A 12,050-nucleotide genomic window follows, 5' to 3' on the forward strand; every position below is an offset into this window, starting at 1 on the left:
CTTCCCTGCTTTTATACTCCATCCCCTTTGCAATAAAGGCCAAGATTCCATTGGCCTTCCTGATCACTTGCTGTACCTGCATACTATCCTTTTGTGTTTCATGCACAAGTACCCCCAGGTCACACTGTACTGTGGCACTTTGCAATCTTTCTCCATTTAAATAATAATTTGCTCTTTTCTGCCAAAGTGCATAAACTCACACTTTCCAACATTATATTCCATCTGTCAAATTTTTGCCCACTCACTTAGCCTGTCTATGTCCTTTTGCAGATTTTTTGTGTCCTCCTCACACATTGCTTTTCCTCCCATCTTTGTATCATCAGCAAATTTGGCTATGTTACACTCAGTCCCTTCTTCCAAGTCATTAATATAGATTATAAATAGTTGGGGTCCCAGCACTGATCCCTGCGGCACCCCACCAGTTACTGATTGCCAACCAGAGAATGAACCATTTATCCCGACTCTCTGTTTTCTGCTAGTTAGCCAATCCTCTATCCATGTTAATATATTACCCCCAACCCCATGAACTTTTATCTTGTGCAGTAACCTTTTATAAGGCACCTTGCCAAATGCCTTCTGGAAGTCCAAATACACCACATTCACTGGCTCCCCAGTGCTTTTCCAAATGTCCTGCTACTGCTTCCTTAATAATGGATTCCAGCATGTTCCCAACGATAGATGTTAGGTCTATAGTTTCCGGCTTTTTGTCTGCCTCCTTTTTTAAATAGGGGTGTTACATTTGCAGTTTTCCAATCTGCTGGGACCTCCCCAGAATCCATGGAATTTTGGTTAGTGAATTCTTCCTTCTCTCTGACTGACCTTTTTAAAATATTATGTTATGACCTGGAGAGAATTTCCTCTGTGCACTCATGTAATAAAACTATAAATCCATTTATAAAGAATAGACCTACGATTTCATTACACTTAGCGCACAAAATACATCTTCCTCCGACAGTTTTTTTCTTGTTAATCTTTTTTTGTATTTGTACTTGACTGCACTTTGTATATCCACAGGAAATTAGGTACATCGCCACTAAAATAACAGCCAAAATTGGGATTCATTTCTCATGATATTATCCAAGTATCTTCGTCAGTGTTAGGGTATGCTGCACAACAGAGCTGTGGAAAGCAGAACACATCTCTTTGTGGAAGAATAACAGCAAGCTAGAACAGCAGCAGCGGGAGGAGGAAGTACAACGGACCCACTGCCCGTGCTTCTTAAAGGGACACATGCAACTTTCAGGTAAGTTTAGATTTTTGCCTTTGTACTGGTTTCTTTACATTTTATTGGAGTAATGATGTTCTCTTGGCCACAATGCTGAAATAAAAGCCATCACAAAACAAACTTTCCAATCCAACTTTATCCATTTATGCATCCAATATTACCTCAAAATATCAACTAATCACCCTTCTGCATTCCCTTAGTGTCTGTCTTGCATGTCCAAGTGCTCTTACACAGTGTTTCCCCAGTGTCTGCAGCATGGCTGGTGAAAGGCTGCTCACCTTTAGTGGGGGACACTGCAGATGGCCATGGAGGACAACCGCGAGAAGTGTAAAATCAAGTGACCGTGTTTCTTCTTTTCTTCACTCTCATCTCCCTCTTCTTGGTCAACCACTGGCTGGGCAGGCTGGATTTCTTGGGTGTCTGAAATGAGGAAGGCACAAGGGTAGGGTTGTGGTAAGGGGAGGTTGGGAAAGCAAGAGGTGCAGGCTTACACCATGTGCAGTTGTAAATCAGAAGAGATTGTTGGATGAGGGGGAAGTGGGATGTGAGATGGAAGATAACGAATGAGGATACCAGCATCTTGTATTCTTTCAGCCCTGTCGCTGCTATGCACCTGCCAAGAATGGCCAGCACCGTCTCCTTCAAGGGGTGAGGTGAAGCTAAGAATGTGATGTGTGCCTCGTGTTTAATAGAGATTGTTGGTAGGTGAGTGATGGGAGGAGTTGTGCTTTGAGCAATGTGTTAGGCTACTGGTGCAGTTGTTAGGAGATGGCTTTTGAAGATGCATTCACTGACCTTGACCATTCATTTGAGGTCAGGAATCTTTTTTGGGCATCGGAGACAGGTCCTGGGGTGACACTGCTGGCAGTGACCGCCTTGACGATCTGGTTCCACATCCTTCTTTCTGGAGGGCCACCTGGCCCCCTGTGGGTAGAGGACTCCGCTTCCAGTATTCATCTACTGTACAAAGCTCGAGTGCTTTGTCTGAGACCTGGGTGCCTTTTCCCTGGCCTGTTGAGTCATTTGTGTTCGTGCTGAAGCACTTTGACCATTTTTGATCAGCAGAAGGCAGCTCACCTTTAGAAGGTACAGACTGCCTGCCTTTAAGAGGACCAGACTAGCTTTAAGTAAAGCTAGCCTCGCTTGAACAACACGAACTTCGGCCCCCTGCTGAGCACAGAGCCCATCAGCAGCGCATTCAGCGCCAGGCTGTGCACTGCAATCATTATAATGAGCAGGCAGTACAAATTTGATGTGCTGCCTGCGATCATATCTCGCATCGCAGTGCCCCCGCCCATTTTTTAGCGGTATCAAGTTGCTAGCCGATGGAGTTTATCTCCTTTATGCTATTGGATGCCTGTAATGACATATGAGTATTGTATATCTACTGCCAATGACACCCTATCAAGATAAAACTATCTTTGTGGAGGTAAAGTGTTTCAGTTTCAAAGTCCTGTGAATTAATGAGTTAGAAATAATTAATTATACATGCAGGGAAGTCTGGCCAGTTAGTTCTGTTAATACCATGTATTAACCTGTATAATTTATTCTCAACTTCATTGCTCATCACATGATGTATTCAAAGTACACCACGATTAGAAACATGATCATCATTGATGAGTTGTGGTTCATGTTGAAACTAATGATTTAAGGTGGCAGGACAAGTTGACAAAGCTTTTTAAAAAAACATGGGATCCTTGGCTTTATAAACAGAGGCATAGAGTATAAAAGCGAGGAAGTTGTGCTAAACCTTTATAAAACACTGGTTTGGCCTTGGCTGGAGTAGTGTGTCCAATTCTGGGCACCATTCTTTAGAAATAATGTTTAGGTCTTAGACAGGGTGCAGAAGAGATTTACTAGAATAGTACCGAGGATGAGGGACTTCAGTTACGAGGAGAGATTGGAGAGGCTGATATTGCTCTCCTTAGAGCAGTGAAGGTTAAGAAGAGATTAAACAGAGGTATTCAAAATTATGAGGGGTTTTGATAGAGTAAGGAGAAACTGTTTGCACTGGCAGAAGGGCCGGTAGGCAGAGGACGGAGATTTAAGGGGTAATTGATAAAAGAACCAGAGGGGAGATGAGGAATTTTTTTTTAATGCAGCAAGTTGTTATGATCTGTAATATACTGCCTGAAAGGGTGGTGGAAGCAGATTCAATCATAATGTCCAAAAGGGAATTGGATAAATACTTGGAAAAGAAAAATGTGCAGGGCTATGGGGAAAGAGCAGGGGACTAATTGGATAATCTTTCAAAGAGCTATCATTGGTATGATGGGCTGACTTCCGTGTTGTACGATTCTATGACAGAAGAACAAATAGAATTGAGATCCTAAAAAGAGTTTCACCAATTAGGAGATTGATTGAAGAGCAGGATTTTCAGCAGAGTAATCTTATGATTACTCCCATTGCCACATGGAAGTGAGTCCAGGAATACTAACATAAGGAAGGAAAATGTGGGCTGAAGAAATGGCATAGGAGGGAATGGTTCAGATTCTTGACACATGGGGGGAATTTTAACCTAAACAAGAAAACAGGTGGTTAGGATCGAGTGGGAAGTTAAAGTGTTAAAAATCTGAAACCCGACCTGAACCTGCCTCCAACCTGTCCACTCTGGGTTTAATAGAGGTGGTACAGGGGACGGGCATGGTAGGGATCGCAGGCCCGGGGTCGGATCGGGAGACTGGGGAGGGGGATAGGAGGCCTTGTGGGGGTAGTCTCTGATCACAGCGGGTGGGTTAGATAGGGACGCTGATTCAGGAGTCATGTGCAAAGGCACTTGCTTCCTGAATCCAGCAGTCCTCGCCTTTCATTAGCTGGCGGATTTCACGAGGCGTGCAAAACCTGAGCAGCAAAAGTTAAATTCAAAATGGAGGTTAATACTTAAATAGAAGACCTACCTCCTGGCAGCAGATTGGCTGCCCCCACCACCCCCTCCTCCCCCTCCCTCCACGGCTCCTTTACCTATTTTTAAATATAAACACCAGTAATTTCTCAACAACAGATGTTAGGCTCTAGACTACAATTCCTTGGTTTCCCTCTCTCGCCATTCTTAAATAAGCCGAGTGACATGCACAATTTTCCAATCTAAAGGAATGGTTCCTGAATCGAGAGATCATACTTCTTCTTCAAGTGTCAGCTGTGACTCAGTGGGTAGCTCACTCACTTCTGAGTCAGAAGGTTGTGAGGGCAAATCCCGCTCCAGGGACTTGAGCACATAAATCTCAGCTGGCACTCCCAGTGCAGTGCTGAGGGAGCGCTGCACTCTCGGATGTGCCATCTTTCGGATGAGACGTTAAACGGTGGTCCTATCTGCCCTCTCAAGTGGACGTAAAAGATCCCATGGCACTATTTCGAACAGTTATCCCTCAATCAACAATCAACATAACAAAAACAGTTTACCTAGTCATTATCACATTGTTGTTTGTGAGAGCTTGCTTGTGCACAAATTGGCTGCCGCGTTTCCCACATTACAACAGTGACTACACTCCAAAAATACTTAATTGACTGTAAAGCGCTTTGAGACGTCCGGTGGTCATGAAAGACGCAATATAAATGCAAGTCTTTCTTTTTTCTATAGTTCCTTATTCCACTTTCTGAAAGTAAGAATTATGGTAGCTGAGTGAAAAGTGAAGCAATTATCACATAGCTTGCACCTAAAAGCATGATGACAATGCAAGCACCTTGCTGATATTCAATTTTGAATTAATCCCCAGGCTTTTTATATCTATGTTCTTTACAAAGGTAAAGTTGACCCACAATCAGCGGCAATGAGGTGCCATGGGTGGAAATACGACAACCATCAGGCCCTTAAATCAGCACGAGGAGGAGGCTTTATAACTTTTCGGCAAACGGACATGAGAGACTGGAGGAGATGTTAAGGTTGGAGGAGAGCTGCCAGGTTCAGGTTGGTAATGGGATGGCTCACCTACAATACTGCAAATGGTTCCATCTTCAGACATTCTGATTAATTGAAAGGCCGACTTTCATTGTACGGTAAGAGTGCATTCTCCTGACATGAGCGGCCTTTGTGTCCCTCAGAGATATTGGCCTTTTACAGAAAGAAGGATCTGATGAGCAGCCTGGTAGGTCCACAGCGCTATTCCCATACCTGATTCCCTGACTCCGTCACGTTTTCTTCCCAATTCCAACACCAACTCGGATACGGTCGTTCGGTAGGAAGTAACTTGTGAGAGAGGGTGTGTGGCAGAATGAAGGTGAGCAGGAGGAACTGGAAGAGATGATGAGGAACCAGGTGGTTGAAGGAAAAGGGATACAGGAACAGGGTGGGCACATTGGATTGGGACAATTGCTCGTGTGGAGAATAAAGACTAACATGGACTGGTTGGGCTGAATGGCGTGTTTCTGTGCTGTAACTTCTAACAATTCTATGTTTAAGAACATATGAAATAGGAGCAGGAGTAGGCCATTCAGCCCCTCGAGCCTGCTCTGCCATTCAATGAGATCACGGCTGATCTTCGAGCTCAACTCCACTTTCCTGCACTATCCCCATATCCCTTGATTCCCTTAATATCCAAAAATCTAGCGAACTCTGTCCTGAATATACTCAACAACTGAGCATCCACAGCCCTGTGGGGTAGAGAATTCCAAAGATTCACCATCTGCTGAGTGAAGAGATTTCACCTCATCTCAGTCCTAAATGGCTGACCTCTTATTCTGAGACAGTGACCCCTGGTTCTAGACTCCCCAGCCAAGGGAAACATCCTCCCTGCATCTACCCTGTCAAACCCTGTAAGAATTGTGTATGTTTCAATGAGATCACATCTCATTCTTTTAAACGCGAGTGAATATAGGCCTCGTCTACTCAATCTCTCCTCATAGGACAATACTCCCCATCCCAGGAATCAGTCTGTTGCACTCCCTTTGTGGCAATTATATCCTTCTTTAGGTAAGGAGACCAAAACTGTACACAATACTCCAGGTGTGGTCTCACCAGGGCCCTATATCAGGCACAACTTGCCCAAAGAAGCTGTGTTTAAGATTTATGGGGTTTATTGCACAAGTACTAATGTTAAATCTAATGGGCTAAACATTCAATATCGGTAAAGACCTGCGAGTGCCACCGTGGGGCGGTGTTAGTGGCTGCCAAAAATGGTGGCGCTGGTGGCTAATTAACATTAACCTAGCACTAAACTTGCACTGCAACGCAGTTCTGGTGGCATTCGTCCAGACAGGAGGCCCCAATGTGGTGTGGCCGTCGTGTCATTGCAGCAAGAACAACCATCTCTTAAAGCAAAGCTGTCATTTCAGAAAGCAGTTCAGTCTCTTGAAGGGGAACTGCTGTCCGAAATGAAAAAAATAAAAAGCATGTAAAAATAGGCAGTTTTGAGCCCTTACAGGTGTGCTATTGAATTCAACCTGGTACCAATCTATGGAACTTGCAACACAGGATTACATGCATGCTAAGCAGCAGAAGCAACATGCTATAAACAGAGCTAAACGATCCCACAATCAACAGATTAGATCAAAGCTCTGCAGTCCTGCCACATCCAGTCGTGAATGGTGGTGGTAGGACTGCAGAGCTTTGATCTAATTTGATCTAAACAACTAACGGGAGGAGGAAGCTCTGTTAATATCCCCATCCTCAATGATGGCAGAGTCCAGCATGCAAGTGCAAAAGACAAGGCTGAAGCGTTTGCAACCACCTTCAGCCAGAAGTGTCGAGTGGATGATCCATTTCGGCCTCCACCATCACAGGAGCCAGTCTTCAGCCAATTCGATTCACGCCACGTGATATCAAGAAGCGGCTGAGTGCACTGGATACAGCAAAGGCTATGGGCCCCAACAACATCCCGGCTGTTGTGCTGAAGACTTGTGCTCCAGAACTAGCCGCGCGGCTAGTACAGCAACAATACTGGCATCTATCCGATAATGTGGAAAACAGCCCATGTATGTCCTGTCCACAATAATCAGGACAAATCCAATCCGGCCAATTACTAGCCCCTCAGTCTACACTCAATCATCAGCAAAGTGATGGAAGGAGTCGTCGACAGTGCTATCAAGCGACAATCATCAATATCCTGCTCACCAATGCTCAGTTTGGGTTCTGCCAGGACCACTCGGCTCCAGATCTCATTACAGCCTTGGTCCAAATATGGACAAGGGAGCTGAATTCCAGAGGTGAGGTGAGAATGACAGCCCTTGACATCAAGGCAGCATTTGACCAAGTGTGACATCAAGGAGCCCTAGTAAAACTGAAGTCAATGGGAATCAAGGGGAAAACTCTCCACTGGCTGCAGTCATACCTAACACAAAGGAACATGATTATGATTGTTGAACGTCAATCATCCCAGCCCATCATTGCAGGAGTTCCTCAGGGCAATGTCCTAGGCTCAACCACCTTCAGCTGCTTCATCAATGACCTTCCCTCCATCAAAAGGTCAGAAGTGGGGATGTTAGCTGATAATTGCACAATGTCCAGTTCCATTCGCAACTCCTCAGATAATGAATCAGTCCGTGCCCGCATGCAGCAAGACCTTGTCGACATTCAGGTTTGGGCTAATAAGTGGCAAGTAACATTCGTGCCACTCGAGTGCCAGGTAATGACCATCTCCAACAAAGGAGAGTCTAACTACATCCCCCTGATATTCAACGGCATTGCCATTGCCGAATTTCCCTCCCTACCATCAATATCCCAGGGGTCACCATTGACCAAAAACTTAACTGGACCAACCATGTACGTGGGAACAAGAGCAGGTCAGAGGCTGGATATTCTACAGCGAGTGTCTCACTTCCAAACTCCTCAAAACCTTTCCACCATCTGCAACTCAAGTCAGGAGTGTGATGGAATACTCTCCACTTGCCTTGATGAGTGCAGCTCCAACAACACTCAAGAAGCACTATACCATCTAAGACAAAGCAACCCACTTGATTGGCACCCCATCCACCACCTTAAACATTCACTCCCTCCACCACCGGCATACTGTGGCTGCAGTGTGTGCCATCTACAAGATGCACTGCAGCAACTCGCCAAGGCTTCTTCGGCAGAAACCTCCCAAACTGGCGACCTCACCACCTAGAAGGACAAGGGCAGCAGGCGCATGGGAGCACCATCATCTGCAAGTTCCCCTCCAAGTTGCACATCATCCTGACTTGGAAATATATCGCCATTCCTTCATCGTTGCTGGGTCAAACATCTTGGAACTCCCTCCCTAACAGCACTGTGGGAGTACCTTTGCCACACGGACTACAGCGGTTCAAGAAGGTGGCTCACCACCACCTTCTGAAGGAAAATTAGGGATGGGCAATAAATGCTGGCCTTGCCAGCAACACTCACATCTGAAACAAATTGAAAAAAAAACTACTCCTGCCAGAAACTCGATGGTCTAAAAATTGGAGAGAGCTGGAAAACGTTCGGTGTTAACGGCCGTCGAAATTAATGGCGCTGGCAGGGCCAGGATATTGGTGCTGATTGTTAATAAACATTAGCCCAGCACTAAACTTACCGTGCAAGGCCAGTTTTCGAGCGCTACTCTCAACAGAATGCCAAATATAGTGTGGCCATAGTGTCATTGGAGCAAGAACAATCTTCTCCTAAAGCAAGGCTGTCATTTTAGAAAACAGTGCGGACCCACAACGGGGAACTGCCTTCTAAAATGAAAAATACTAAAATTTTAAATAGGCAGCTTTTACCATTATAGCTCAACTGCCTTCTGAAAATAAAACATTGAAAATAATTCACAAATGGCAGTCTTCAGCTCTTAAAATTGAATTGCCTTTTGAACCCAAGAAAAATGGGACAAATGCTTCAGCACTAACACAAATGGCTTAGGAAGCCATGGAAGGGGCACCCAGGGTCCTGCAAGCAGTGCTCCAGGTTTGTGCAGGGGGTCAACACTACAAGAGAAGTCCTCTACCCACAGGGGCCAGGAGACCCTCCAGAAGTAATGATGTGGGACCATATCACCGAGGGCAGCACGGTCAGAAGTGTCACCCCCATGACCTGGCTCCAGTGCCCAAAGAAGCATCATAAGCTCAAAGTGGTCAAGGACAATGAATGCATCTTCAAAAGCCATCTCCTGCCAACTACACCACTAGCCTCACACACTGCTCAATGCACGACCCCGCCAGCCAATCACTCACCTACCAATAATGTCTACCAAACACGAGGCACATCACCCATTCCTAGCTTCACCTCACTCCCTTGGAGGAGACAGTGCGGGCCATTCTTTGCAGGGATATGACTGAGTCCCTGGCCAGCAATAGGGCTGAAAGGATGCAAGATGCTGGTATCCTCATACAATATCCTCCTTCTTGCATGCACCTCTTGCTTTCCCGCCCTCCACTCACCACAATTCCATCCTTGTGCTTTCCTCATTTCACACACCCAGGAAATCCAGCCTGCCCAGCCAGCGGTTGAACAAGTAGCGGGAGAGGAGCGTGAAGAAGAAGAATGGAGGAGTTAGAAGAGAAAGTCCGTCACTCGATTTCACACTCCCAACCACCAACTCCAAGGTCAACCGGCAAGGCCATCTGCAGTGTCCCCCATTGAAAGTCAGCAGCGTTCCATCAGCCAGCTGCAGCCACTGGGGCAACACTGCATAACATCAGTAGGATAGGCATTGGCAAAAATGCAGTCACTAAAGGAATGCATAGGGGTGATGAGTTGATTTTTTAATGTCATATTGGATGGATAGATGTATAAAGTTGGTTTGGAAAGTTTGCTTTGTGGTGGCTTTTATTTCAGCATTGTGGCCAAGCAGATGCTGTGATGGTCAGCAACAGAGGGAAGGTAAGGTGTGGGACAAATGGTGAAAGAGGAATTGTGGTTCTGTTCACTGGTACCGCAGGCAGATGATTTCATCCCGGATATCCCGGCCAGAAAGGGCCTGTTTAGGTTGCATCCTTCCTTCCACTTTCTCCTCTTCCTCTTCCCTCTGCGAGCAGATGTTGGAAATCTTAAATAAAAGCATAAAATGCTGGAAATACTCATCAGATCAGGCACCATCTCAACCTGAAACGTTAACTGTGTTTCTCTCTCCAGAGATGCTGCCTGACCGGTTTTCTAAGAGGCCTTCCTTTATCATCCGAGGCCTTGCAAGCATCCAGCAGCACTCCCTGCTCACTTTAAAAACTTTTAACATGTATTGCAGCAAGCTACAACTTCAATAATTTTTTTAGAATCCAGTCGAAAAGCTTATATGCAAACTTATCTGAAAGATGTGTGTGTCCCTTTAAGAAGTGCTGACAGCGTCTCTGTCAGTCTGCTGAACGCTTGCTCAGCGCGAAAGTCTAAGTTCATAGAACGTGTCATTAAGTAAATTTTTTATTGAAAGGCAGTCAGGGTTGAAAGCTGCATTTTTTTTTTCATTAACAGTTTTGTAATTTTTATTGATTCTGAATGCATTACCCCTTTAATTCATAGCCCCTTTAATTGTCCACAATGCCTTGCGAACTCCATAGCCTCACTCCCAGTCTGTAAGAAGCTACAACGCCGACTGTGACGGGAACTTCGGGTCAGAGGGCTCCATTAACGCCACCAGGAAGGCATTGCATGATAATTTAGCGCTGCATTACATATCGGCAACCAGCATGAATTTTTGGCTGGTAGTGCTGTGACCATTAACGCGCATGGCCGCTAACACCGGCAACCCCCACCCCCCCTCCCCAAAGTGTGTTCCTCACAGCTTGCTTTCCTACCTAGCTTTGTCTCGGAAGCAAACTTGGATACATTACACTCGGTCCCTTCATCGAAGTCATTAATATAGACTGTAAATAGCTGAGGCCCCAGTACTGATCCTCCACTATTAACAGCTGCCAATCTGTAAAAGACCCATTTATTCTTACTCTCTGTTTATGTCCGTTAACCAATCCTCAATCCATGCTAATATATCATGAGCACTAATTTTGTCTAACAACCTATTTATATCATAGAATCATAGAAATTTATGGCATGGAAGGAGGCTGTGCAGCCCATCGTGTCTCTGTCGGCCAAAAAAAGAGCTATCCAGTCCAATCCCGCTTTCCAGCTCTTGGTCCATAGCCTTGTAGGTTACGGCACTTCAAGCGCATACCCAAGTACTTTTTAAATGCAATCAGGGGTTCTGCCTCTACCACCCTTTCAAGCAGTGAGTTACAGACCCACCATCCTCTGGGTGAAAAAAGTTCTCAACTCCCCCCCTAATCCTTCTACCAATTACTTCAAATCTATCCCCTTGGTTAGTGACTTCTCTGCTGAGGGAAAAAAATCATTCCTATCCACTATCTAGGCCCCTCTTAATTTTATACACCTCAATTAAGTCTTTGCTCAGTCTCCTCCGTTCTAAAGAAAACAAGCCCAGCCTATCCAATCTTTCCTCATACCTAAAATTCTCCAGACCTGGCAACTTCATCGTAAATCTCCTCTTCATCTTCTTTAGTGCAATCACATCTTTCTTGTAATGTAGTGACCAGAACTGTATGCAGTATTGTGGGACACCTTATCGAATGCCTTCTGAAAATCCAAATATACTACATTCACTGGTACCCCTTTATCTACCCTGAGCTAAAAAAACTCAGATTTGCCAAACTTGATTTCCCTGTCATGAAACTATGTTGATCTGATACTCAACTCCCCACCTTCTGATCCAAAGACAAAAGCATTATTAACTGATGCAAAAGGATAATAGAATTAAATACTAGTATATGGTTCATAGGTTTGTAAAGTTGTCAATGGTTGAAAAACAAATTCCTAAAATGCAACCAGATTCAATAGCATTGCATCAGTGACTCAATAGCAAGATCTTCAACCTCACATATTTGTGAAATATTTTCCAGCCACACATTCCAGCTGAAACTATTGTTTCTCGAATTCTTGATTACAACATAT

General features: G+C 44.9%; 1 protein-coding gene across 6 annotated transcripts in view; it reads right to left on the reverse strand.

Annotated features, from left to right (window-relative positions):
* asxl2 (ASXL transcriptional regulator 2) overlaps nt 1-12,050 on the reverse strand; it is a 311,793-nt gene that overhangs the window by 196,308 nt on the left and 103,435 nt on the right. Inside the window, exon 1 of one of the 6 annotated variants that reach the window (XM_070885127.1) lies at nt 10,028-10,097. The exons of the other annotated variants lie outside the window; for them this stretch is intronic. The gene's annotated coding sequence lies outside the window, so the exon portion shown is untranslated. Of the gene's footprint in view, nt 1-10,027; nt 10,098-12,050 lie in introns of those variants that run through there. 6 annotated transcript variants of the gene reach the window in all.

This window comes from Pristiophorus japonicus, chromosome 7 (assembly GCF_044704955.1).
Source record: "Pristiophorus japonicus isolate sPriJap1 chromosome 7, sPriJap1.hap1, whole genome shotgun sequence".
NCBI classification, from domain to species: domain Eukaryota; kingdom Metazoa; phylum Chordata; class Chondrichthyes; family Pristiophoridae; genus Pristiophorus; species Pristiophorus japonicus.